Source organism: Zalophus californianus, chromosome 14 (assembly GCF_009762305.2).
Source record: "Zalophus californianus isolate mZalCal1 chromosome 14, mZalCal1.pri.v2, whole genome shotgun sequence".
Classification (NCBI taxonomy): Eukaryota; Metazoa; Chordata; class Mammalia; order Carnivora; family Otariidae; genus Zalophus; species Zalophus californianus.
In genome coordinates, this window is record NC_045608.1 from 5580867 (window position 1) to 5603585 (window position 22719).

Here is a 22719-nt window from a genome sequence, read left to right on the forward strand (position 1 = left end):
TGACAAACGTCCAGGATAATTTTAGGTGGTGATAAATGGTGAAGAAAATATATAGGGTTATGGGTTAGTTAGTGCCCTGGGAGTTTTGATAGAGGGTCAGTGAGGACCTCTCTAAGGAGATGACATCGAGCTGGGACCAGAAGATAGAAGACGGCTCTCTCAGGCAGAGGAACAGCCAGTACAAAGGTCCTGAGGCATGAATAAGTTTGACTAGTTTGCTAACTATTTAGGAGGGAATGGTTGAATGATTTGAAATTACAGTGGGAACATAGCCCAAGGGCAGAAAATTTGTGCCTTGGATGGCAGAGCCCCCTGGATGTATAGGACAGCTTCTCACCCCATTCCCAGCTGGTCAGCACCCATGTACTATGTGCTGCCCAGTGTCCTTGGGCAACTTCCCTTGATCTTAGTCTCTTCACCTATAAAATGGGTATATTGACAGTCTTTCCCTCGTGATGAGATGTTTGGGAGGCTCTTAGCTAGCATTATTATTAACCCCCATCCCAGCCTAGTGTCTAAGGGCCCTCCCGGGAGGCTGTTCCAGAGTGTTCTTTGGCAATTTTTCAAAGCTGTTGTTCGCATTAGTTACATGAGAACCCCTAGGGCTGTTGCCCAGAGCCCAGTAGCAAATGGTGCAGTGCTGCAGACTAGCAACTGGGGTGCTAGGTCCTGCTCTGCTGTGGGGAGCGGGGGTTGGGGCGGGCAGGGGCTCAGCCGAGACCCCTTCCGGTTCATCCCTTCAGAGCCATGGTTTGGAGCGCCAATCTGGAATCACTAGGGGAAGCTTCTTAATCTCTCTGGGTCTCAGTTTCCCCATCTGTAATGTGGGGTCAATCCTAGGAACCCACTGTCCGAGGTTTCTGGGGGGAACCTGTGAGATCCTGAGGACATGTCCTTATATTATTCGCTGTAGCCCACGAGGATGGGGTTAAGACCCGGAGGGGCAGGAGAGGGCTAGAGAGAGAACAAATCCTCTCCAGAGAGAGCGCCTCGCTTCTCCTGGCCTCAGTTTTTCCGTCTGGAACATGGCTGGTCCGGAGGACACTGACACTGAGTCTGTCCTTGGCTTCCGTTGAGGGGTTTCCCAGTGACCCCTGGGACAGTAGCAGCCGACAGTCCCCCTGCCTGCCTGCCCCCTCCTATGCCCACAGCCTCAGCCAAAGCCCCCCGACCACCACTGGGAGGCAGAAGCTGGGTGAAGGAACCCTTGAAGAAGATACCCCAAACCCTCCTCCTCTGGTGCCAAATCCCAGAGCAGATCTCATTGAAATGCAAATGTCAGGAGCATTCTCAGGTGACACTGGGGGTGGGGTGGGAGGAGGGCTCCCCCCCCCCTTCCCCAGGCCCTTCAGAGGGCTAGGCCTTCCTTCTGCCAGGCTGGCTTTTTGCCTGTGGATTGCCACGGTCTGGTTGGCAGCAGGGGAGCTGGTGGGGCCAGGGTGGGGAGGAGGGGACAGCTGACCCATGTCCCCCTCTGGTTCCAAACCTCTCCTCTCCCCTCCACACGCACTTCCCTTTTTTCCAGATTTTGTCAGCCCCGGGTGCTCCCTCTTTCCCCCCAATAAAAGGAAAACGAGCAGCCTGAGGGGGCAGAGAAGGACAAATTGCTACAGCGGAGGCCAGGCAAGCCCCACAGGCTGGCAGGAGGCACGCCCGGGGCCCCTGGAAACCGCATGGCCACCTCCCCAGCGCAGCCATTCCCCACTCCCCCTGGGGGTTCTCAGATGTTGGCAGATGGCAGAACTGAATCTGCTGAGACTTCGCTCCAAAAAAGGAAAGCTGAACTGAAAACAAAAATTCAAACTCTCCAACATCTTAGGGGAAAGGAGAGGAGGAGGGAGGCTCTGGGCCTGGGGCTCCCAGTGCCCTCTGCTGTTTAAAAAAAATCTCCCCTAGCTTGGGAGGGCCACCTTCCCAGGGGGTCACCAGGGACACACAATCGTCAGGGGGCCAGAGGGGGTCTTGTTGGAAACTGTGAGCGCCTGGGAGCCCGCTGGGGAGCGTTCACGTGCGTGCGTGTCTGTGACCCCGCATGCTCCTGCGGTCTGGGCTTGTGAGGGTGTGCTCCTGGATGTGTGTGTGTCCCTGTGGACCCGACCACAGGCTTGCAGCATCAAGTTCGTGCATATGTGTTCTTGGAGGTCCCCAAATGGGTGTGCACTCAACAACACATTATGGAGTCCCTACTGTGTGAAAAGGCAGTGTACAAACAGCCAGAAATCCCGGCCCTCGGAACAGGACATTCTGGCGTGTGTGCCTGCCCCTGTGTGCAACTTGTGTGTACGTGTCCCGTGTTTATCTGTGGCTGATCTTCCACTTGAGTTGATGCCCCAGGCTACGCGCACGCCTGCGGTGCGCTGTGAGTTTCCTCGCGCCATCCCTGGGCCACATCTGCTGTCCCGCGAGGCCCAGGGTGTGAAAGTCTGCAGCTGAGAGTTGGGCTCCCTACTGTGTGCTGCAGCCCGCTGAGTGAGCTCCACCACGCGGGTCCCTGCGCATCGGCGTGTGGCCCTTCCCGTGCGCCCCCTCCTTACCCACCGGCCACTCTGGACTTATAATAGCTGAAACGCGATTCCAGTTAAGTATCTGGGGGCTGGGGAGGAGGAGAAAGAGGGCGCGAAGCCCCAGAGGAGAAGGAGGAGGGGGCGGGACGGGGAGGCGCTTTCCGCCTCCTTCCTCCTTCGGGGAGCTGCTAAAAAGAAACGGCGTCGCGCCCAAGTGTAAGGGTGTGTGTGTGTGCGCGCGCGCGCGCGTGTGGCAACGTGTGCGCGCGCAAGTGGGTGCGCGCAGGGCCAGGGGAGGCGACGCGGGCCCTTTAAGGAGCCCGAGGGGGCCGGGCCGGGGCGCGTCGGTGCGGGCGGGGAGCCGGGAGCGGGGAGGCCGAGCCACCGCCTCCCGGGCTCCCGCCCCGCCCCCTCCTCCCCCCTCCCGCCGCCGCCGCCGCCGCCGCCGCCGCCACCGCCGCCGCCGCCGCCGCCGCCGCCGCCGCCGCCGCCGAGCGGAGCCGCGGGCAGGCCGGGCCGCACCGGAGCCCCGCGTCAGCCCGCGCCCCGCCCGAGACGTGCGCCAGCGCCCGGCGCCCCGCGATGCGCTCCAAGTTGCGGGCCGGGGACCCTGGGCAGGCGCCCTAGGAGGCGGCGGCGGGAGGATCGCGCCCCGGTTGGAGGCCGGGCCTGCTGCGCGCCCCCAGCACGTTCGGCACCGCCACTTGCCTGAGCGCCCGGGCGGCCCGAGCGCGTCCCGAGCCCGGGCGCCGCCGCCGCCACCTCAGCGAGGTGAGTTGGGGCCGGGGGTCCCCGCGGAGGGCCACGGGGGAGGCGCGGGGCGCGCTTCCGGGGGATCAGGGGAAGATCGGGCGGCGCACGCGGCGGAGTTGGCGGGGCCCCTGCACTCCTGAGTTGGCGCTCTCGGGGGGTGGCCTGCTGGGGAGCGAGGCTCCCCGTAGACACTGCGGCCCGCGTGCGTGGGGGCGCTGGGGAACTTAGGGGAACTCCAGCTACCCTGCGAGGGGGCGGGAGGGAGGGAAGTGGCGTGGGGGTAGACTGGCCGGGGGGACGCCCTGGAAATGCGCAGGGCAGCCCCGCACCGTGTGCCCCAGCCCTGTGGGCATGGCCGCCATGCGCCTCCCTCCTCCCCAAGTAGCCCCAGGCTTGGGGGTGACACTGCGTCTTATTTTCCAGCAGGCAGCGCGGGCTTGGGGAGTCCCTGGGGATGGCACCCCGTGCTCCCCGGCCTGGCTGTCGTGGAAGGGCGCTTGGCGGGTTCCCGCCAGCTGGGGGCGGGGGCGGGCGGGGGCCCGAGAGCGAGGGAGCAGAGGGCACCGGGTGGGGGGTCTCCCTGGGAGAGGAGGCGCCCCTTGTTCCCCCCTCCCCCGCGGGCCGGTGTTCCTGCTGTCTGGGCCTGCCTCCCGCGGCTGGTGACGCCTCATTGGGCCGCCTCCTGGTCCCTCCCCCGGGCTGTGCGGATACTTGGGATGCCACTAGTTTGGGAAGTTGGAATTCAGAGCTGATCCCACTTGGGCTGGACCCGGAGGCCCCAGGCCCTAGTGCTGGGGAAGCCTCCCCAGAGACCTGCAGCGGGGGGGACTCGTGGGGCGCGCCTCCCTCACCCCAGGCGCTTGCAGAAAAAAAGCCTGGAGGGAGGGAGAGAGGGCTAGGCGGGCGGGAGGGAGAGACATGCTGTACCTGTGAGCTGCCGTCGCCCGGGCCCAATTAGCGTGGGGCGCCCGGCGTTATTTTTACATTGTAGGTTTATTTTTTTGGAAGCTAGTGTCCTCCCGCCGCCTGTCGCGCGCTCCGGCTCGGCTCTCCAAGGGTCTGGTGCAGGCAGCGGAGGCGGATCTGTTCTGTCGGCTCAGCCTCCTCTCTTCCTCCCCCTCCTCCCCCCCCCCCACAGTTGGTGAGAACTGGTTTTATTATGATTATTTTTTTTTTCCCTTTTGCAGATTTGGAGGAAGGATGTGTGAGGGAGGGCGGGGGTGAGGCGACAGGATCCCCGTGGGCTGGATGGGGGCGTTCTGGGCACGTTGGGATGTGTTATCGGTGGCCTTGACTTTGCCCTTTTTCTAAACGAGATCTGGGTTCTCGCGGCTGCTTTGATATAAGGGGCTCTCAGGGCCAGGCGTGAGCTGGGAGGGCGTCCCAGGGCATTGTTGTGTATCTCGTCGTGGGTGGCCTTTTTTTGGGGGGGGGGATGGGGTAGGGGAAGCAGTCAGAAAGGAAGAGATGTGAGCTGGGATAGCCGGGCCTTTCACTGCCGACTCTGCAACTCAACTCCCTGGGTTCGAATCTTTCTTTAGTCACTTTCTTGGCAGTGTGACCCTGGACAAATTACTTAACCTCTCTGTGCCTCAGGCTTCTAAGCCTCCAGGTGGGGTAACAATATTCCCGAGCTCCTAGGGTTGTTGTGAGAACCAAGAACGGTAATCCGTAGAAGGTATTTGTGTGAATGGTACTATCATCACTGTTTTGTTGTTGTTATTATTACTATTACTAGGTTCTAAAACTTGGCCTTTAATCCAGCGGCCTGGAAATCTTGAGAGATGGGGCCGACTTGCCTTTTGCGGGGGGAGTGGGGGATCTAGTGGAGGAAGGACGCTTTCTTGCCACCCTCTCCCTCCGCTTTTCCCGGTTGCGGAAGGAAACGGGCTGGGGGGGGTGCCTTCAGCCCATTGAGCGGATCCACAGACCGAGCCTGGCGGTGGGGCGCGCGCAGGTCCTGGAGCAGGCGGAGGGGCGAGGGCTTCCCGGGCGCTGTCTGGCTTCCCCGCCCGCCGCCTTGTCCCTGCTTGGAAATTTACCGCCGCCGCCGCCGGGTGCCCGGGGAGTCTGCGGTGCCCAGACGTGGGGGCGGGAGCCAAGCGGGCCCTAGCTCTGGCCTCTTCCCACTGAGCTATTTATGCTTGCTCCGGGATCAATAGTATTGATAAATCCATGTGAATGGTAATGTGGCTGTCAGGTCCCGGTGAGGGATGGAGACCCCTTCGTGGGGCTGCGCGCATTGCCCCCCCCCCCCCCCCCCGCGAGGGTTCGGCTAGGTGGTGGGAAGGATTTATTTGGCATAATCTGTTCTTTTCCCCCCATTAATAATACTCATACCACCTCCTAAAGATTTCTGAGAGCTCTCTAAACACGCATTTAGCTGCATGAAAGCCCCGAGTCAGGGAGGGCGAGATTGTTCTCCGGGCATGGGGGAGGGGGCTCTGGGGCTGGGGGCTGGCACGGTGCAATACGGCCCCAGGAGTCCTGGCCCCCGCGCCCTGCCATTCAGGCTGTGTGTGGAAGGGCCTGGACTCCCCCCTGACTGCATGGTGTTCTGTGTTCCCACCCCCCCCCACCTGAGGCCTGTGGGTGAGGTTGGTGGTTCACTCTGAGATTTGGGGAGGGGTCCACCTACGGGGAACCCAGCCTAAGGAGCTCCTGTTTAGGAGAAGCAGAAGTGGTCCAGGCAGGAGAGTTCTCCCTCCCACAGCTCTCCCAACAAAACACCACCCCCACACCCCCATGGCACTCTGCCTCTGACAAGAGAGGGTTGAGAGCTTTTATTTGTGTGTCTGTTTTTCCCTTCTCTGTTTCCTTTTCATGTCTCAGACGCCAAGAGCAGCCTCCCCAGGTGACACCTCTGAAGGGAACAGCTTGTGGGAGCTGGTAATTCCTGCCCCAGGTGCCCCGGGGAGGGTGCCGGGAGGGGGTCTGGCGAGGGCCAGGTGCCCAGGGCCAGGCCAGGCTATAGTCTTAGAAGGCCTTGTCCTATGGTTGGGTATGTGGGGTCCCGAGGGACATGATGCTTAGGAAGGGTCAGCCGGCATCCTTTGAGGATCCTTGGGGGTTGGGAAGGGAGTTTATCCTCTGTCAAGTGGGCTCCTGCTCTTGGAGATGGAGATAATGTACATAAGGCAAACTACTGTACAGGGACCCTCGGCACATGTCAGGCACTCTCACTGGGTGCCAGGCTGTGCCCTCACCAGGAATCCACTCATTCACTCTTGGTACCACGCTGTGAGGTCCGGGCTCTCATTATCCCATTTTATAGATGGTGACATCGAGGCACAGAGAGGTTTAGTGACTAGCCCAAGGTCACACACTTTGGATGTGGAACTGAGAATGAAGACCTGGGCCTGATGGCTCACGGTCATGTTGGTGCAGCTCAGCTAGAGCCCGCTGCAGGCCTGCTCTGTGGAGCTGTGCACAGGTTAGGAAGAAAGAAATTATGTTTCTTATTGGAGCAGCACCTCCAGATCTTTGCCCCAGGGGGCAGGAGACTGAGAACCTGTTCTCCCCAGGATTTGGGGAGGGGGAAAGTACCTGCGGCAGGCCCTGGCATTTCTTTGAAGTCTCATTTTATCTTAAAACATTCATGCAAATTTGGCATTCGCTTTGGCGGCTGTGTTTATTTTGAAATGAAAACATGGTTTTGAATTATTTAGCAGGGCAGATAACGGGGCTCCAGAAAGTGGCATCTGAGGAGTGCCGTGGCCTGGAGTTTCCGCACGCCTGCGGCCCTGGGGTGTGTTTCTGTAGCGGGAGACCTTGAGAGGTCCCGAGGTGGAAGGCAGCTTTTTCCCATTTTACAGATGAGGGCACAGGTCCGAGGGGCCAGGCCAGCCCAAGATCCCACAGTAGTGTGGCTTTTGCTTACAGTGATCCAAATCATCGTGGTTATTCACCCAGCTGGGCTCAGGCAAGCCGCCCTGGAGAGAGGCTCTTTGATTTCACGGAACCGTGAAGAATCATCCTCAACAAACAGTAGAGGATGGACTAGGAGTGTTTAGTCCCTGATCCTTATTGGGGCAGCCAATTTAGGAGCTTCTGGTGAGTTCGAGTCCCGACTTAGCCACGGTCGCGCAGTGTGCGCAGGGGCTGGCCCCTGCTTCTCAGAGTTTGGGTGCCCTGATCTGTAAGATGGGTGCATGGCTCATTGCTGGTGGGGTGGTAGAGAGGATTAAGGGGCAGAAAGTGTGAGCATTGGGTTTGGAGTTTGGCTCTGTAGCTTTCAATTGTTACTGACTGGGCGAGGGGCTTAACTTCTCTGAGCCTCAGTGTGCTCATCTGTAAGATGGGGATGGTGGTGAGGATGATGATGATCATCATCATCCTTCTGACTTTATTGCTGTGAGGACCCGATGTGTGTCCTCAAGCAAGAGCTGCTGTTTATTATTCTGGCTCACCCTGTTGGAGCATGAATGCTTCGCTGTAGAATTTATTGTGGAATTCTGGGTTGTTGCCGACAGGCTGGTTGGACATTTCCTTCCTCTGAAGGGCTGCTCCAAAGGAGGATGCTCTAACAGAGCGGAGTCTTGGGGGTCTCTCCACCTGAGCCGGGGGGGGGGGGGGGGGGTGCGGGGGGGTGGGTGTCGGCTTGGCCTTATTGTCTTCCAGAGAAGAGGCTCCTTTCCTGTTGGCTGGTTGGCGTGATTGACAGATCTGTTCAGCCCCCTCCCTCTGCCCCAAGCCTGAGCTTTGATGACAACGGGATGGGGAGATGGGGCCGACTTGGAGGGTTTGGGCAGCCTGGAGAGTTGGGGGAGGGCTGACACTGGGGACAGAGAGGGGAGCAATTACAGAAAGGGCTTCTTTGAAGTCAGATCTGGGTTCCAATCCTGCTTCCATCAGCTCATGACTTGAGCGAAATCTCTGACCTTCGGGCCTCCGTTTCCTTATCCTTAAGTAGGAAATTGCGTCTACCTCTGAGGACAGTGTGGTCAGCTTCCGGCTGTGGGGGACAGTGTCGTGTGCCCATGCTGCCTGTGGCCACCCAGCACAGGGGGCTGTTGAGCTCCTGAAATGTGGCTAGCGCGACCGAACGGGTAATTTTATTTCATTTTAATTAACTTAAATTTAAATAGCCACATGTGGCTGTGGCTAATGGCTGCCTAATCGGATGGCTCGGGGCTGGCTGATGGGAGTCAGAGTCTGTGCATGGGAGCAGGGCTTGGCTTAGCACCTGAGTTTTTCCTTTCTCGGGTGTCTTGTCTCCGCCCCGTGCCCACGTGGCACTGTCCTGTCTTGGAGGCCCCCCCTTCTTCGGTCCTGTTTCCTAGGTGGCCCAGGGCTGACCCTAGGGCCCCTCCAGACTCCCCCACCCTCACCCTCTGCCTTCTCCTGCCCGTGCTCCTGATCCCACCTCCCCTTTCCTGTCTGAACCAGCCTCTGGACCTGCTCCGTCCAGTCGACCTTTTTGCGATATGGGGGGCTTCGGGGGGAACCTTCTAGATCTGCCCTGTCCAACAACGACGCTGTAGCCACATGTGACCCTGAGCACTTGAAGTGACTGCAACCAAGGAATGGAATTCCATTTTTTACTTAATTTTAATAAATTTAAGTAGCCCCCTGTGGCCTGCGGCCCCGGTTGCCTTTGGGCAGCATGGTTGTAGTGCCTTGCCTTCTCTGTGGACTCGGGGCCAAACGCCTGTTTTCAGACCACTGGCTGAGCTTTCTCTTCTTCTTGGTCCTACACGCAGTAGGGCCCGAGTGCCCCCTGAGGCCGGGAGCTCTGTGCCCAGACTCTCCCACTTGCGTCCCTGGCTGTCATTTCTCAAACACAGTGGCAGCTCCAGATCTGTGCAAAGCGTGGGCAGCTATCGCTGAGGGCTGAGCTCTGGTGCCTGGGCCTTGGACCTGGCTGGGCTCACAGAGAGGATCGGTTGCACGCACCTCCCCCCCTTGTTTGTTTTCACAAGTGCAGATACACAGGGCAGGCCTGCCCATAAGTGTTCCAGGGTACCTCCGTAGTTTCTTCTGCTGCGAAATTAATGCATCATGTAACAACTAGATTAACTTTTTTTTTTTTTTTGGTGGGGTGGATAATGTTGCTTTCTATTGTCATTTGAAAAATAGGAGAAACTAAAAAGTAATGCACTCAAAACTCTCTGCTTGCTCTGGGCTTTATAAAAAGTAACTTTTGTTAAGAGAAAATGCATGGGCCTGTTAGAAAGTTAAAACAGTTCACAAAAGGCGTCAAGAGAAGCCTTCTGGTTTCTGCCCTCCCACTCTCTGCCCCCCCCCCTCCCCCCCTCCCGCCGGCCGAGGCACACAGGTACAATTTCCCCTCAGAGAGACTCTGGGCCTCTGCCTGCCTTAAATGGACCCAAATAATATCACACCCTAATCACATCTTGCTTTCTTCCCCTAAATTAAAACATATCTTGGAGCTTGTTCTGGACCATATAGAGCAGGTGTCAGCAAACTGCTGCCCACAGGCCCAAACCAGCCCACTGCCTGTTATTTTTTGGGGGAGGGGGGAGATGGGCAGAGAGCGAGGGAGACAGAATCTTAAGCACGCTCCATGCCCAGTGCAGAGCCTGATGCGGGGCTTGATTTCACGACCCTGAGATCATGACCCGAGCCGAAATCAAGAATCAGACGCTCAACCGACTGAGCCACCCCGGTGTCCCCCACCTCCTGTTTTTCTGTGGTGTGCAAACTAAGAATGGTTTTTGCATTTTTTAAAGGCTGAAAAAAATTAAAAGCAGATAATATTTTGTGACCTGTGAAACTGTATGAAATTTAAATTTCAGTGTCTGTAATAGAGTTTTATTGGAACACAGCCACGCCCATGCATGAATGTGTTGTCTGAGTCTTTTCAAGCTGTAGATGAGAAATGGTGGAGCTGTGACAGAGGCCTGAAGGGCCTGCAGGGCCTAACGTCTTTATTGCCAGCCCCTGATACAGAGCCACCTCATTCTTTTTAACTTCAGCACGACCTTCTGGGGTTCTCTCTGTTGACGAAACTGGGGGCCCAGAGAGAATTGTGAGTTTAAGAGTCATATTGAGCAGGCCCTTAAAATCCCTCCTGTTGGCCTGGCTAACTGTTCTTGCCAAGTGGTGCTGATGCTCCTGGTTATAGTTCACTGTTGTAGGATTCAGGAGGAAAGAGGGGATGCTCAGGCAGCAGGCAGTCTGGACTGATTTCTCCTTGCTCTTCGGCTCTACGTGGTTGCTGAAGCTCCTTCTGTGTGGTACTAGGGGGTGTTCACAATTTTGGGCAAGCTGCTTCCTCCCCATCTTGTTTCCCTCTTTGCTTTGGCCATCAGGAAACTCGGATCCTGATTTGCAACCTGTGTTCAGCAATCTGGTCTGGTCTGTCTGGTCTGTGTTTCTGTTTTACCCACTTCATCCTGATTTTACATCACTTTGTCCCTGATTTTTCTCTTTGCCCTGACTTCGCTTTCCGATAGTATCTTACCATATGCATTCCTGAAAGTTGTCTCATCTCTGGAGGGGCGCCCCGGAGCAGACAGGAGTAAAGAAAAGGGAAATGCTTTGTAAGATGTTTTCATGCTTGTGTCCTGTGGGTGTCTGTGGGGCGCTAGGTCACCCCACAGGGGGAGATTGCACCCTGGAGTCTCCTGACAGATGAACCCAGGAGGAAGCCGAGGCCCGCCCCTGTGGAAGGTCTTAACCAAGGTCAGACCTTGGGCGGTAAGCAGAATCTTTGCATGTGCATGTTGGGCTGGATTTGGGGAGATGACAGTGAGTGACTTGAAGGTTGGAAGATGTCCCCATTGCAGGCCCCAGGGAAGGCCGTGGAGTGGAGCAGGTTTCGGGCTCACCACTCCGGGGTGAAGTGTCACTTCTGTCTCTTCCATATCTGGGGCCCTGGAGCCCAGGGATCTCAGAATTTCGGGGTGGCAGTCCTGTGGGTGTGTCCACAGTGAGGAACCCCTGGGGCATCTCTTCTAGCCTCCTTGCTCTGCTGATGCTTTCAAATTCCTCTGCTTCCTCCTGCTGGCTCTGGGATATTTCTTGGAGCTGGGAAGGAAGTGGGGGAAAGAGTGAGCTATAGGGTGCATTGGAGAAAGTGGGATTGGATGAGACTGGGCGGCCGGCTGCCTGTGTGTATGTGTGTGTGTGTGCGCGCGCGCACATGCTGCATGAACGAGCTTGTGTGCTGTGCCGGGGGCTGGGAGGCTCTGAGGCTCTTGGGGGTCAATCCCTCCTGTGGCCTGGTGGCCGAGGCGCTCCGCCTCTTGTCTCCCAGGATTGGCCCACGGCTCTGAGTCCCGGGTCTGCCTCTTTCTGGCTGTGTGACGTGACCTGGACAAGTCACGGAGCCTCTGTGCATGGCTCTTCAGTTTACCCACTGGTGAAATGGGGTGATGAATGATACACGTCCTCATAGGATGTGGTAAAGCAAAGGGGGCTGAGGGGCCATCTGAGGCCAAGGCATTCCTACAGGCTGCGACCTGCCCTCTCCCTCCTGTCCATGGCTCATGCACCCAGGGAGCCCATCTGGGGCCACGCAGCTGGATGCAGGGGTCTCCTGCTAGTGGCTCATGGATGTCCCTCAGGGGCCTCAGGCCCAAGCTGTCCCCAGCAGGACCCAGGTCCTTCCTCACGTCAGACCCTTGTCCTGGGCTTCCTCCTGGAGTGTGGGGCGCAGGCCAGAGACCCCCGGGGTCACCCACGCTGCCCACTGGTGTGGTTGCCTGCCCGGCGCTTGCAGCAGCCCCCTCCCCGGTCTCCCCACAGACATTCTGGACATTCTGTGCATGCGGCTGTGGGCGGGCCCCCAGCGGTACTGTGCTGCGACCTTACTCAGAGCCCCGAAGAGCTTCCCACCACTTTTCACGGCCTTGGAGGCCTGTCTGCCCAGGCGCCTGCTGACCTCCGACCTCCCCTGGGCGGCCCCCTGCAATCCCTGTGTGCTAATGCTGGTGGGTGGGGGGGCGCTGGCCAGGCAGGGCGGGAGGGGAGGGGGCGGTGGATATTTCTTTGTGGCCTAGGGAGCCTCTCTGGGAGATGCTGTCAGTCAGGAGGCCTGGAGGCCGGGCCCGAAGGTGGCGCAGAGCGGGCCCCACAGGGAGGGGTTGCCCCGGGGGCCCCTGCTTGTCCTCACGCTGAACTCTGGTGCCCACTGCAGACCCCCCGGGAGCAGCGCCCGGGGCCGCGGTGGTGTGTCCGTGGCCATGGTAACCGCCTGGCACCAGGGCCCTGCTTGTTAGGCTAACGAGGCAAGCCTGCTGGGCTGAGGTGGGGAGTCAGTGGGGAGCTGGGGACGCCGCCCCAGGGCTCGGCTTGGCTTGTCTGGCAGGCCACCGGGCCAGGAGCAGGGCCCAGCAGGAACTGGGGCCCCCCTCTGGGGTCCTAGGGGCTCGGGCCAGGCCCACGGGGTGGGGGTGTGGTGGTGAGTCGTGGCTAGCTCCTATGACCAGTTGAACTGGCTGGGGGGGTGGGGATGGGGAACGTGAGCAGGGGGGTGGTTGGGAGGTGCCCACTTTCACCTGCCCCCCCTGCTCCCCTCCACCCCCCTGAATAGTTTTAGGCATTTTCACTTTCCCCCTCTGCTACTCCCTGCACCCCATCTAGGCCATTTTACTGGGTCGAATAGTGTCCCCCAAATTCATGTTTCCCCAGAAGTGCAGATGGGGCTTTATGTGGAGCTAGGGTTGTTGCAGTTGTACCTGGGATGAGGCCCTGTTGGAGGAGGGTAGACCCCAAAACCAGACAAGAGACCCTGGGCCTGAGGACACTTCCTTTTGCTGGGCAGAGTTCTGTAGCTTGGTGCCTCAGTTTCTGCATCTATAAAATGGGGGTAGCTGCATTCCCTGCCTCATGGGGGAGTGGGGTGGATTAGGGTGTTTGGGGTGACCTCTGACGACCTGCTGTAGATAAGTGTGCACGCCACTTCCTGCCCCACCCTCCGTGTCTGGTCTCTGGGCAGGGCTGGGCGGGGAAGGGGTGCTTTGGAAAGGGCCCTGAGCTGGCTGGGGAGCTGGGCGAGCTCCGAGCGCCTGTTTTACGGTAGCTCAGTTAAGCCCCATGGTAACTCCCATGCGGCCAGAGCCGTTCCTTTCCCTGTTTCCTGATGGGGAAACTGAGGCAAAGAGTGGTGGTGACATTCTTCAGGGCATGCAGCTTGTAAGTGCCTTCCGTGGTGGCAGGTTGTCACAGGCGGAGTCTGGCCTTTCCTTGGCTCTCCTTCCCTTTCCCTTGGATTGTGGGTCTGGGGGGGGGGGTGGCCTGGGTGCGCTGTGTGTCCAGCCCTCCGCATCTCTGCCCACTCTCTGCCCCAACCCAGCCTGTCCCCCTTGGGGTCACCCTTGCGGGCTCCCGGGCTGTGGCCGGCTCTGCCGTGCAGGAAGCCGACCCCGATGTCTGGGCTATAAATAGCAGCCGCAGCGCCGCGCTGGGCAGGAAGCTGCATCTCCTGGCACCTGGGCTCTGGCCACTGCCCCCATGCTGCAGCGCCTCCTGGAACCTTCCTTTTCCCGGCAGGAACGCCAAGACGGAAGCATGTGGGCACCCCAGGCATTGTGCTGCAGGTTTGCTGTGTGACCTTTGGGCTCTCACTGCCCTCTCTGTGCCCCCCGAGCCCCTGGCCATGTGTTCCGGACGCCGCTGTGCTTCCTGTGCTGTAAAGGGTGTCCCCAGGGTGTCGGGATGGTGGCTGGGGGTGTGTGGAGGGCAGGGGGGGAGGTTTGTTGTTGAGAGGAGGGTGGGTGGTCTTTGCCTTGGAGGTGGGGGAGGTTAGCGGGAGGGGGTTATCCAGGGAATCTGGGGAGGGGACATGGGACCTATCTAGATGTGTCTGTGGGGGAACGTGATGAGGGGGAGCTGCCTGGAGGGTCCTGGACTAGGAGATGGACGATGGGGTGGGCACGTGGGCATTTGAGACCCGTCTCGACTGCTGGCTTTCAAGCAAGAGAGAGCCATTTCATTGCGCCCACTGTCGTCTTTTGTGTTTTCATGGTTAATATTGTTAATGTTATTGTGTTGTTAGGGGGCAGGGCTCGTCTTGTCCCTCTTGGACCGTCAGGCCCTTGGGGGCCCTGGCTCCTGGGATTTCCTGAGTGGCTTTGCTGCAGGGCACATTGGTGGTCTCTGCCTCCCTGGTCCCAGTTGACCACCCTGCCCCCCGTTTCTGGCAGATACCAGCTGCATGGTGCAGGCTAATATGGCTTGATGCTTTGGACATTTTTCCAAGCCTGAGTGTCATGCTGCAGGTCAGCTGTACCTTGCAAAGCCTTCCACCTTCACAGAGGTTACGTGCTTTGTTGGCGCCCGCACCGTTCTTGGCCCAGAGCGCATGAACATGGATAAGTATAGGTTTCAGCAGGGTGGCTTCTCTGTTAGCAATCTTGCTGGATTGTGGGGTGTACAATAGGGCAATTTGTGACTCGTCCAAAAAAAAGGAAAGAAACCTTGCCAAAGAACGTCGATTGATGAGTTACCAGTTGTCATCTTAAAGAGGGAAGTCTCTAGTGATGAGCCACAGGACTCTGCCTGATTCACATTTTCATCAAAGGCTAGACTCGACACTGTTGGGGTATGTTTTCACCGTACAGGTGGCAGAACTGGGTGTGCCTCCAACGCTCTGTAGGAGTGGAGAAACTGAGTCATGTGACCCAGCAGTTGCTTTTGGAGTTCAGGGTTTGTGGGGGTGGGCCATAGGAGCAGTTTCCTCGCCGCTCAGGTATTTGGAGCCTGTGGTCAGGAGAGTAATGGTTTCTCCCACAGTTGTCCATGGCCTGGTCCCCAGCAACGGTGAATATATTGTCACAGGGCGAAGGGCTGCGGCCCTTGGGATTCAGGCTGCTCGTCAGCCAACCTTCAGATGGGGAAATTAGCTTGGATAATCCTGGTGGGCTCAAACTCCTCACGAGGGTCCTTATAAGGAGGAAGCAGGAGGTCAGAGCCAAACCGAGACTGGAAGATGCTCTGCGGCTGACTTTGAGGATGAAGGAAGGGGCATGGAGCCAAGCACTGCAGGCAGCCTCTGGAAGCTGGGAAAGGCCAGGAACGAATTCTCCCGTGGAGCCTCCAGAAGGAGCACAGCCCTGCCAACACCTGGACTTCTAGCCCTGTTTTGGACTTCCGACTTCCAGAACTGCGATAATAAATTTTATGCTGTTTTAAGCCACTGAGTTTGTGGTCATTTATTACAGCAACAGGAGAAAACTCATACGTGGCCTGCATCTGCCCTGAGAACCGGCAGCCAGGAGCAACGTGGTCATTTATTTATGTATTTAAAAAAAAAAGAGATTTATTTATTTATTTATTTGAGAGAGAGAGAGAGAGAGAGAGAGAGAGAGTGCGAGCATGCGAGCAGGGAAGGGGCAGAGGGAGAGGGAGAGAGAATCCCAAGCAGGCTCCATGCTGAGTGCGGAGCCTGACATGGGGCTCGATCCCGCGATCCCACAACCCTGAGATCATTAGCTGACCCTGAGATCATGACCTGAGCCGACATCAAAAGAGTCAGACGCTCAACTGACTGCACCACCCAGGCGCCCCACAGCATGGTCATTTAGATGCTGGTGCATCCCGACTGCCCAGTGACCTTGAAGTCAGGCGACTGCTCCAAATCTTGGCCTTGACCTGGGGCTGTGGGTGAGGGACTCGGAGCCAAGAGAGGAAACTGCAAACTGTAAAGGGCCATGCTGGGAGGAAAAATGAAAGATGAAAAAGATCTGGAAGCAGAGAGATGACCCTTTGGAAGCTTTGGAGAGGGGAAGGGGTGGTGTGAGGTAGGGATGTTGGTTTGTGTGTGTGTGTGTGTGTGTGTGTGTGTTTTCTTTTTTCTTAATTCCTTCAAATCCAGTCAGGGCACCTGGTCCCAGTGATGGCCAGAAAAATGATACGTCCCCATCCTATCCACAAACCCATGATGAGCCATGGATGATTCTTCTGGGTGGCGTCTCCCAAGGGGCAGGTGTTCTAGATTCTCGGAGCAGACAGGTGATGCCACACACTGCCTCCTTCCCGGCTTTATTGAAAAGAGGAAGAAAATGGCCCATAGGCCAAATGGCCCTGAAGGCCTCTGGACCCGTGTCCCGAAACCTGAACCCTGCAATTAAATGAAACTAGATACTTAGGTGGGGAGGGCTTCTCCTGCCTGAAGAGGCTCCAGAGACCAGGCCCTGGGGACCTGCTGCTGGTGGATGGACTGTGTGGAGTTTGGGGCTGGGGGCGGGGCGGTGGGGAGAGAAGCTGCCTCAGGGAAAGGGGAGGGGGCGGGAAAGCACCAGCCAGCCTGGGTCCAAGAGGCCGGGCTCAGGGCCACCAGCTAGGGTGGCTGCCTTTTATTAAAACAAAAAATTGCAGGTGACTTTCCGGTCGCCCGAGTCCCCTCCTTGGAGGCATCTACTTCTCAACTAGACATGTGCTCTTCTAATCCCGTGTTTTCATGCTTCACGGGCCTCTGTGTGGATCCCTGCACGGCCCGGGGCCCTGTCTCGTCTCTGGGCTGGAAGAATGCACGCGGACATGTTTTTCTGTGGGCCCTGCTCTGCAGTTTGTTATTAAGGTGAGCCGTAGGACTCTGCCAGTTTTATAGGTCAAAAGTGGTCGAATATCGACAGCTTTTATATAATTCAAGCTAGTAATTTCCTGTCCTTGCTTAGGCGGGCGGGGGAGCGGAGTGACTACACGCAGGGATTTTGATGGCTTGTGGGTTCCCATCCCTCCCCCACCCCCACACCGCTCATGGCCTCTTACCAGCTGTGAGGCCCCAGGCACATTATCGTCTCTCCCTGTGCCTCAGTTTCCCTATACGTAAAACGGGGATCGAAACACTACCTATATTCTAGATGTGTTTTGCGGATGAGAAGTGTCATGTACAAGGCGTTTAAAACCGGGTAGCTGTCTTCATTATTACTATTATTATAATTTTTTAAAATTAGGATTTTGTAGCGTGTTGGTGCAGTTCGATCTAGTTGGTGGATTTTAACTTCTGTAGAGACAGTATTTTGTCATGGGGATACGTGACATATGATTGGTTATTCCCCGGGATGCCACTTGAGTTGATTGTGGCATTTGGACAGACCTTCTCCCAGTGCCTCGGGGTGCTCACGTGCGTCCATCTCCTCCATGCGTTCCTGGGACTGGAATCTTCGGCTTGTGGCCTTTCCGGACGTTGCCAGTAGGCGCTGCCCCCGGGGGAGGGGGGCTGCACTGGCCGACCCTCTCTGCTTTGGGGGCTGGGATCTCCCTACGGCTAAGCCCTTGGGTGGGGTGTGCGGTTTGATGGCTGCCTTACGAAAAAGACTTCTGGTTTTTAGAAGCAGAACAAACGTGTTCTCTATAAGTTGGAAAATTAAGAAACAAAAAGCCTGCACATAAAAAAATCCGACCACATTCCCACCTCCCAGAGAGGGAGCGTTGGCATCTTGGTGTATGTGGGTTTTGATGAAAAGGACCAGCTCTGATCTCTGCTGCCCTGAAGTGACCATGGGGCACGGGAGCAGTGAAATATGGGGATTCTGCAGCCCCCACTCCAGACCCAGCAGGTCAGCATCCTCAGGGATCGTGCAGGGGTTTGGCTGCTTGGGGTGGGGCTTTGCATCAGCTGGATGCGGAACCTGCCTCTGCCCTGCAGTAGCTGTGGGACATAGCTCATGGAACCTCACCCCTCAGAACCTCATGATTTCATCTCCTTGCACGGTTTTTGTGCAGCCCTGCGCACAGTAGGTGCTCAGTTGATGCTTGAAGGGATGCAGGTACAGTAGGGTCTCTCAATCTGGGCATACTAACATTTGGGCCAGATAATTCTGATCTAGGGGCTGTCCTGTGCATTCGAGGGTGTTGAGCAGCATCCCTGGTCTCTGCCCACCCAGTAGATGGTACCCCCCCCCCCATTGTGACAACCAGAAATGACTGTAGGACCAAGCCCTGGGGGGGGGCACAGTCGCCCCTCCAGGACCCCTGTGGTATATGATAGGACCTCAGAGAGGACTGTCTGGAAGGCAGAGAAGCCCCAGGACAGTTTTCCTTGGAGTCTATGCCCACCGTGTAGATTTTCTTCATTCAGGGCGCCTGGGTGGCTCAGATGGTTGAGCGTCTGCCTTCGGCTCAGGTCATGATCCCAGGGTCCTGGGATCGAGTCCCGCATCGGGCTCCCTGCTCAGTGCAGAGCCTGCTTCCCCCTCTCCCTCTGCCATTTCCTCTGCTTGTGCTCTCTGGCTCTATCTCTCTGTCAAATAAATAAATAAAATCTTTAAAAAAAAAGATTTTCTTCATTCGGATGCTTTCGTTAAGTACCTACTGTGTGCTGGGAGCTGTCCTAGGTGCTAGGATTCGTCTGGGAACAAGGCAGGCAGGCGGCTCCCCTTCTTGTTTGTCCCAGGCATAGCTGGACACTCTGCTCACTCACCCCAGCTCAGCCTTGGGATATGGTGGTGACTTAAGCCCCATTCCTGCCTTAGTCTCCCCCCCCTCTATGAGATGGGGACAAAGGTTGTCCTGAGGGTTGCAGGTGACCCCATGAGGAACTCCATCACCTTGGGCTGGCTGTTTCCTTTCCAGGCCACAGTGTCCCCACCTGGAGAGCCGGTGTTTGTGGTAGCACTGATCTGGGCTGCCGTGGGGATTAGCGAGTTCTTTGCTCAGGCATACGGCACACGGTAGGTGCTTCGTGACGGTGGGCAGATGATGTGTGCATAGACTCTGAAGGCCAAGTGTGCAAGCATCTGCCCTTGGGTCATTGCAGCCAGCTGGGCAGGGGGTAGGGTGTGCTGGTGGAGTGCCCACGGCATCCTCTCTGTGACTGGCCATGCGGGTGGGGGTCTCGGTGGGCAGGAGCTCAGCTGTCTTCCTCCCCAGGCCTGTAAGGAGCTGGCTCAGTGGAGATCCCTAAGGCGATTAAGTGGGTTCATTTGATCCTGAACGTGAACTTGAGCAGGCGGCTTATCTCTTGGAGATGAAAGCCAGGCAGGCGATGAGCCACCTGGCCCAGGCAGGGAGTTCGGGATTTTATCCTCCACTCTTTGCCCAGCTGGGGCCTGTGCTGGGGGCTTTTGCCCCACCTGCCTCCAGCCCCCCTCAGCTGCGTGTTCAGACTGTGTGCTTTTGATGCTGGTCTAATAGGGGCAGGCACATGCCACAGTAATTCATTGGACCCTTTCAATCGCATGAGCTAGCAATGATCATCACTTTCCCTGTATGACGGGCAAGCTGTCAAGGCTCAGAGAGGTCAGCTAACTTTCCCAGGGCCACACAGCATTCTGACCCCCCCACCCCCAACAATATTTGCAGTATATATGTGGAAAATCCCCTTGTATTCTTGGGCCCTGAAATTCCTCCTTCGTACAGTCTTGACTTTACACAGAATTAACAACAACAAGAAAAATCAATGTAATGCCCTAGTTGTAGTATAAAGGGAAATGGAAGGAAGATGCTGCTGGCTCCCACTCAGAATGAGTAAGTAGAGATTTGAGAGAAGTGAGCTCAGAAAGGTTTCGGTACCGGAAATATATGAAAGTGACTTAAAAAAAAAAATAAAGGCAAGTGTTTGGATTGGTTCTGGCAGGTTTTTTTTTAATGGCCGGGTCATTTGAGAATTGTGGAGGCTGACTTTCGTGGCGGGGGCCTGTTTCCTCGGCTGAGTGGCTGTCGGAGGACCGCCGTGATCGCCCCTGTACGTTTCTGGCATGTTCCGAGACCCCCTGTGCCCTCACCACAAGAAAACGGTGATAGTAACGGCAGTCAGACGACCACTTTGCTGCAGGCCCTTTGTGCAGTCTGGGTGATGCTGGCTCACCGTAACGTGCTGGGGAGTGGGATGCCCGCCGCAGAGACCCTCTCCAGTTTCCCACCCACAGTAACGAAACCAGTGAGGGCAGACCGGGCCCCCGTCTGGCTTGGATGTGTGCGGTAGCCTCCCCCTGGCCCCTGAATCCACTCTTGTCCCCTGGATCTGTCCTCCATGCTGCAGGCGGAGAGACCCTGTCTGAAGGAGGAGACTCTTCCGTGTCTGGCTCTGCAGGCCCTGCCTCCTCCTTGGAGGATGAAGCCAGAGGCCCCGGGGCCTGGGCAGCGCCTGCTGCATTCACCCCTCTCCGCACCCCGGCTTTTGCACTTGCTGCCCCCCTGCCTGGCATGCTCCGTTGCTGCCATTGGTCTCAGATGTCACCCGGGAGGGCTCCCCACTTGCTGTCTGTAGTGAGTGTGAAGCCCCTCGGTGGCTTTATTCCCTCAGGTTTTGGTGGCCTTCCCACGTCCGAGGTCACTTCCCAGGCGGCAGGTGCTGTGTCCATCTTGTCCGCTGCTGGGCCCCTGGTGACTGGAACGGTGCCGGCACATAGTAGGGGCTCGGTCGGTTTGTGTCGATGGCCAGATGGGTCCCTTTGCAGCGAGATGGAGCCTGGCCGGGGCCAGGTCTCCGTGGGCCTGACGTGGGGGGCAGGGGAGGACGGGTGCTGGACACGGGGCCCTTGTCCCTCAGTGGCTTCCAGCCTGTCTGGAACCGGCCGGACTGGTGCCTGCTCCTTCCTGCCCGGGGAGAGAGGCTCTGAGGGGGTCAGGGTGCAGATGCGGTCAGCGGGCTGATGTTGGCCTCAGGGTTCATTTGGCAATGCTAAAGATACTTCCGGTTGTCCCAAGGCGGGGAGGGGGGGCGGGGGGTGCTTCAGGGGCCAAGGACGCTGTACGCATCCTGCAGGGCACAGAGCAGCCCCCCCAGGGAACAGTGATCCGGCCCAAAGCGCCAGAACCTGGTGTCGGGCCTCAGGAGCTCAGCATCTAGGTGGTGCTCTGGGCGGGGGAGGGCAGGGCAGACCTAGGTCCCCTTTCCGTGCTGGCTCCACATTGCCGTGGCCCAGAGTGTGCCCCCGAGCAGGCTGACTGGGCATCCCAGAGTTGCTCGTTTCTGTTCCCAGTGCGGGGCGGCCGTCAGCTTGCGTCCGTGACGTGTCCCCACACCTGCGGGCTTCCCACAGCCTGGCTGCCGTAGCTTCTTCCCCTCCGCTCCCCCAGGGCTGAGAGCCAGTTGGAGGCACTGGGAACGCCGTTGCTGCGGTGGGAGCTCCCCTTGAAAGCATCCCTCCCAGTGCCCTTCTTTACCGATGGCGAGGCCGAGGCCCAGCGCCTGTGAGGAATTGGCCCCGGGTTGCAGAGCACAGCACAGCAGGGCCTGGACCAGGGAGGCCCTGGGGCTCCCACTGTCCCCTCCCTCTGGCTAGCGGGCTCCTCCCACTGACCAGATTCCACATCCCCTACCGTCATTTCGCTTACTTATTTTATAATTTGATGGATTTTTAAATCTTTTATGTCTACGTGTATATATATGTAGCTTGTCATGTTGCGTTTCTGTATTATTTATGCCATTTATTTTTCTTATTTTAAAACCATATTATCGATTTAGTCACATGATGAATGCTAGTCAGTCAGAAACAGGAATGAAGCACTGGTACATTTATAATGCGGACAAACCTTGCAAACACGATGTGGAGTGAGAGGACCCAGACACAGAAGGCCACACGGTGTGTGACTCTGTTGATAAGAAATGCCCCGAACAAGCAAACTTGTAGAGGCGGGGTACAGATGAGTGGTTGCTGAAGCGGGGGGCTGGGGGCATGGTGGAGGGGGGGGTGACTGCCCGTGGGCAGGGGGCTTCCTTCCCTCTCAGGTCCAGGAGATGTTCTGGAGCTAGGTGGGGGTTGTAGTTGCACAACACTGAATGTCACTGGTGCCGCTGAGTTGTTCACTTTATTTACTTTTAAAGATTTTATTTATTTATTTATTTGAGAGAGGGAGATCATGAGCCGGGGTGGGGGGCAGAGGGAGAAGCAGGCTCCCCGCTGAGCAGGGAGCCCGATGTGGGGCTCGATCCCAGGAGCCCGGGATCGTGACCTGAGCCGAAGGCAGACGCTTCACTGACTGAGCCCCCCAGGCGCCCCTGAGTTATTCACTTTATAATGGTTAATTTTATGTTACGTGAATTTCACCACACTAGAAAACCAGTCTGGGAACTGAAACAGACATGTATTTATTGAGCTCTTACCGTATGCTAGGCACCGTATGCATTTGCTTACGGAGTCTCTAAGTCAGCCCCAGGAGGTGAGAGTTTCTACTTCACAGGCTAGGGGCAGGCGCAGAGTTAAGCAGCCTGCCCAGGATGACACAGCCAGAAAGCAGTGGAACCTGGGGCTGGGTCTGACGTCCCCATGTCTGGGGCCTGTCTCGGCTGAGCCCAGCCAGGAAAGTGGTAGAGGTCTGTGCGGGGGTGGGGCTCTCTTGCCTGCCTGCCTGCCCTCCAGCTGTGAACACCCTTGAGGGGCAGTGCTTTGCTGGGGCTGAGGGGCCCTGGGGAGCCCTGGGTTGGGGTCCATGTGGGTGGGATCCCTGAGAGGGACCCCAGGCACAGTGGCTGTTCTTTGTCCCCACCCTCACCACAGCTACAGAAGCAGGAACTTTCCAACACAGGGTTGGGTGCTGTGATTCAGTGTGGCTCACTCTGGGGAGCACGGGGGGCCCCCCTGGGCTGTTTTCAGTTTCCGCTGAGTTT

At 57.5% G+C, this 22719-nt stretch overlaps 1 protein-coding gene across 1 annotated transcript in view; it reads left to right on the plus strand.

Moving 5' to 3' along the window:
• The first annotated feature begins 2991 nt into the window (after positions 1 to 2991).
• Positions 2992 to 22719, plus strand: part of NCOR2 (nuclear receptor corepressor 2) — a 212644-nt gene continuing 192916 nt past the window's right edge. Inside the window, 1 exon segment of the mRNA XM_035723877.1 lies at positions 2992 to 3275. The gene's annotated coding sequence lies outside the window, so the exon portion shown is untranslated.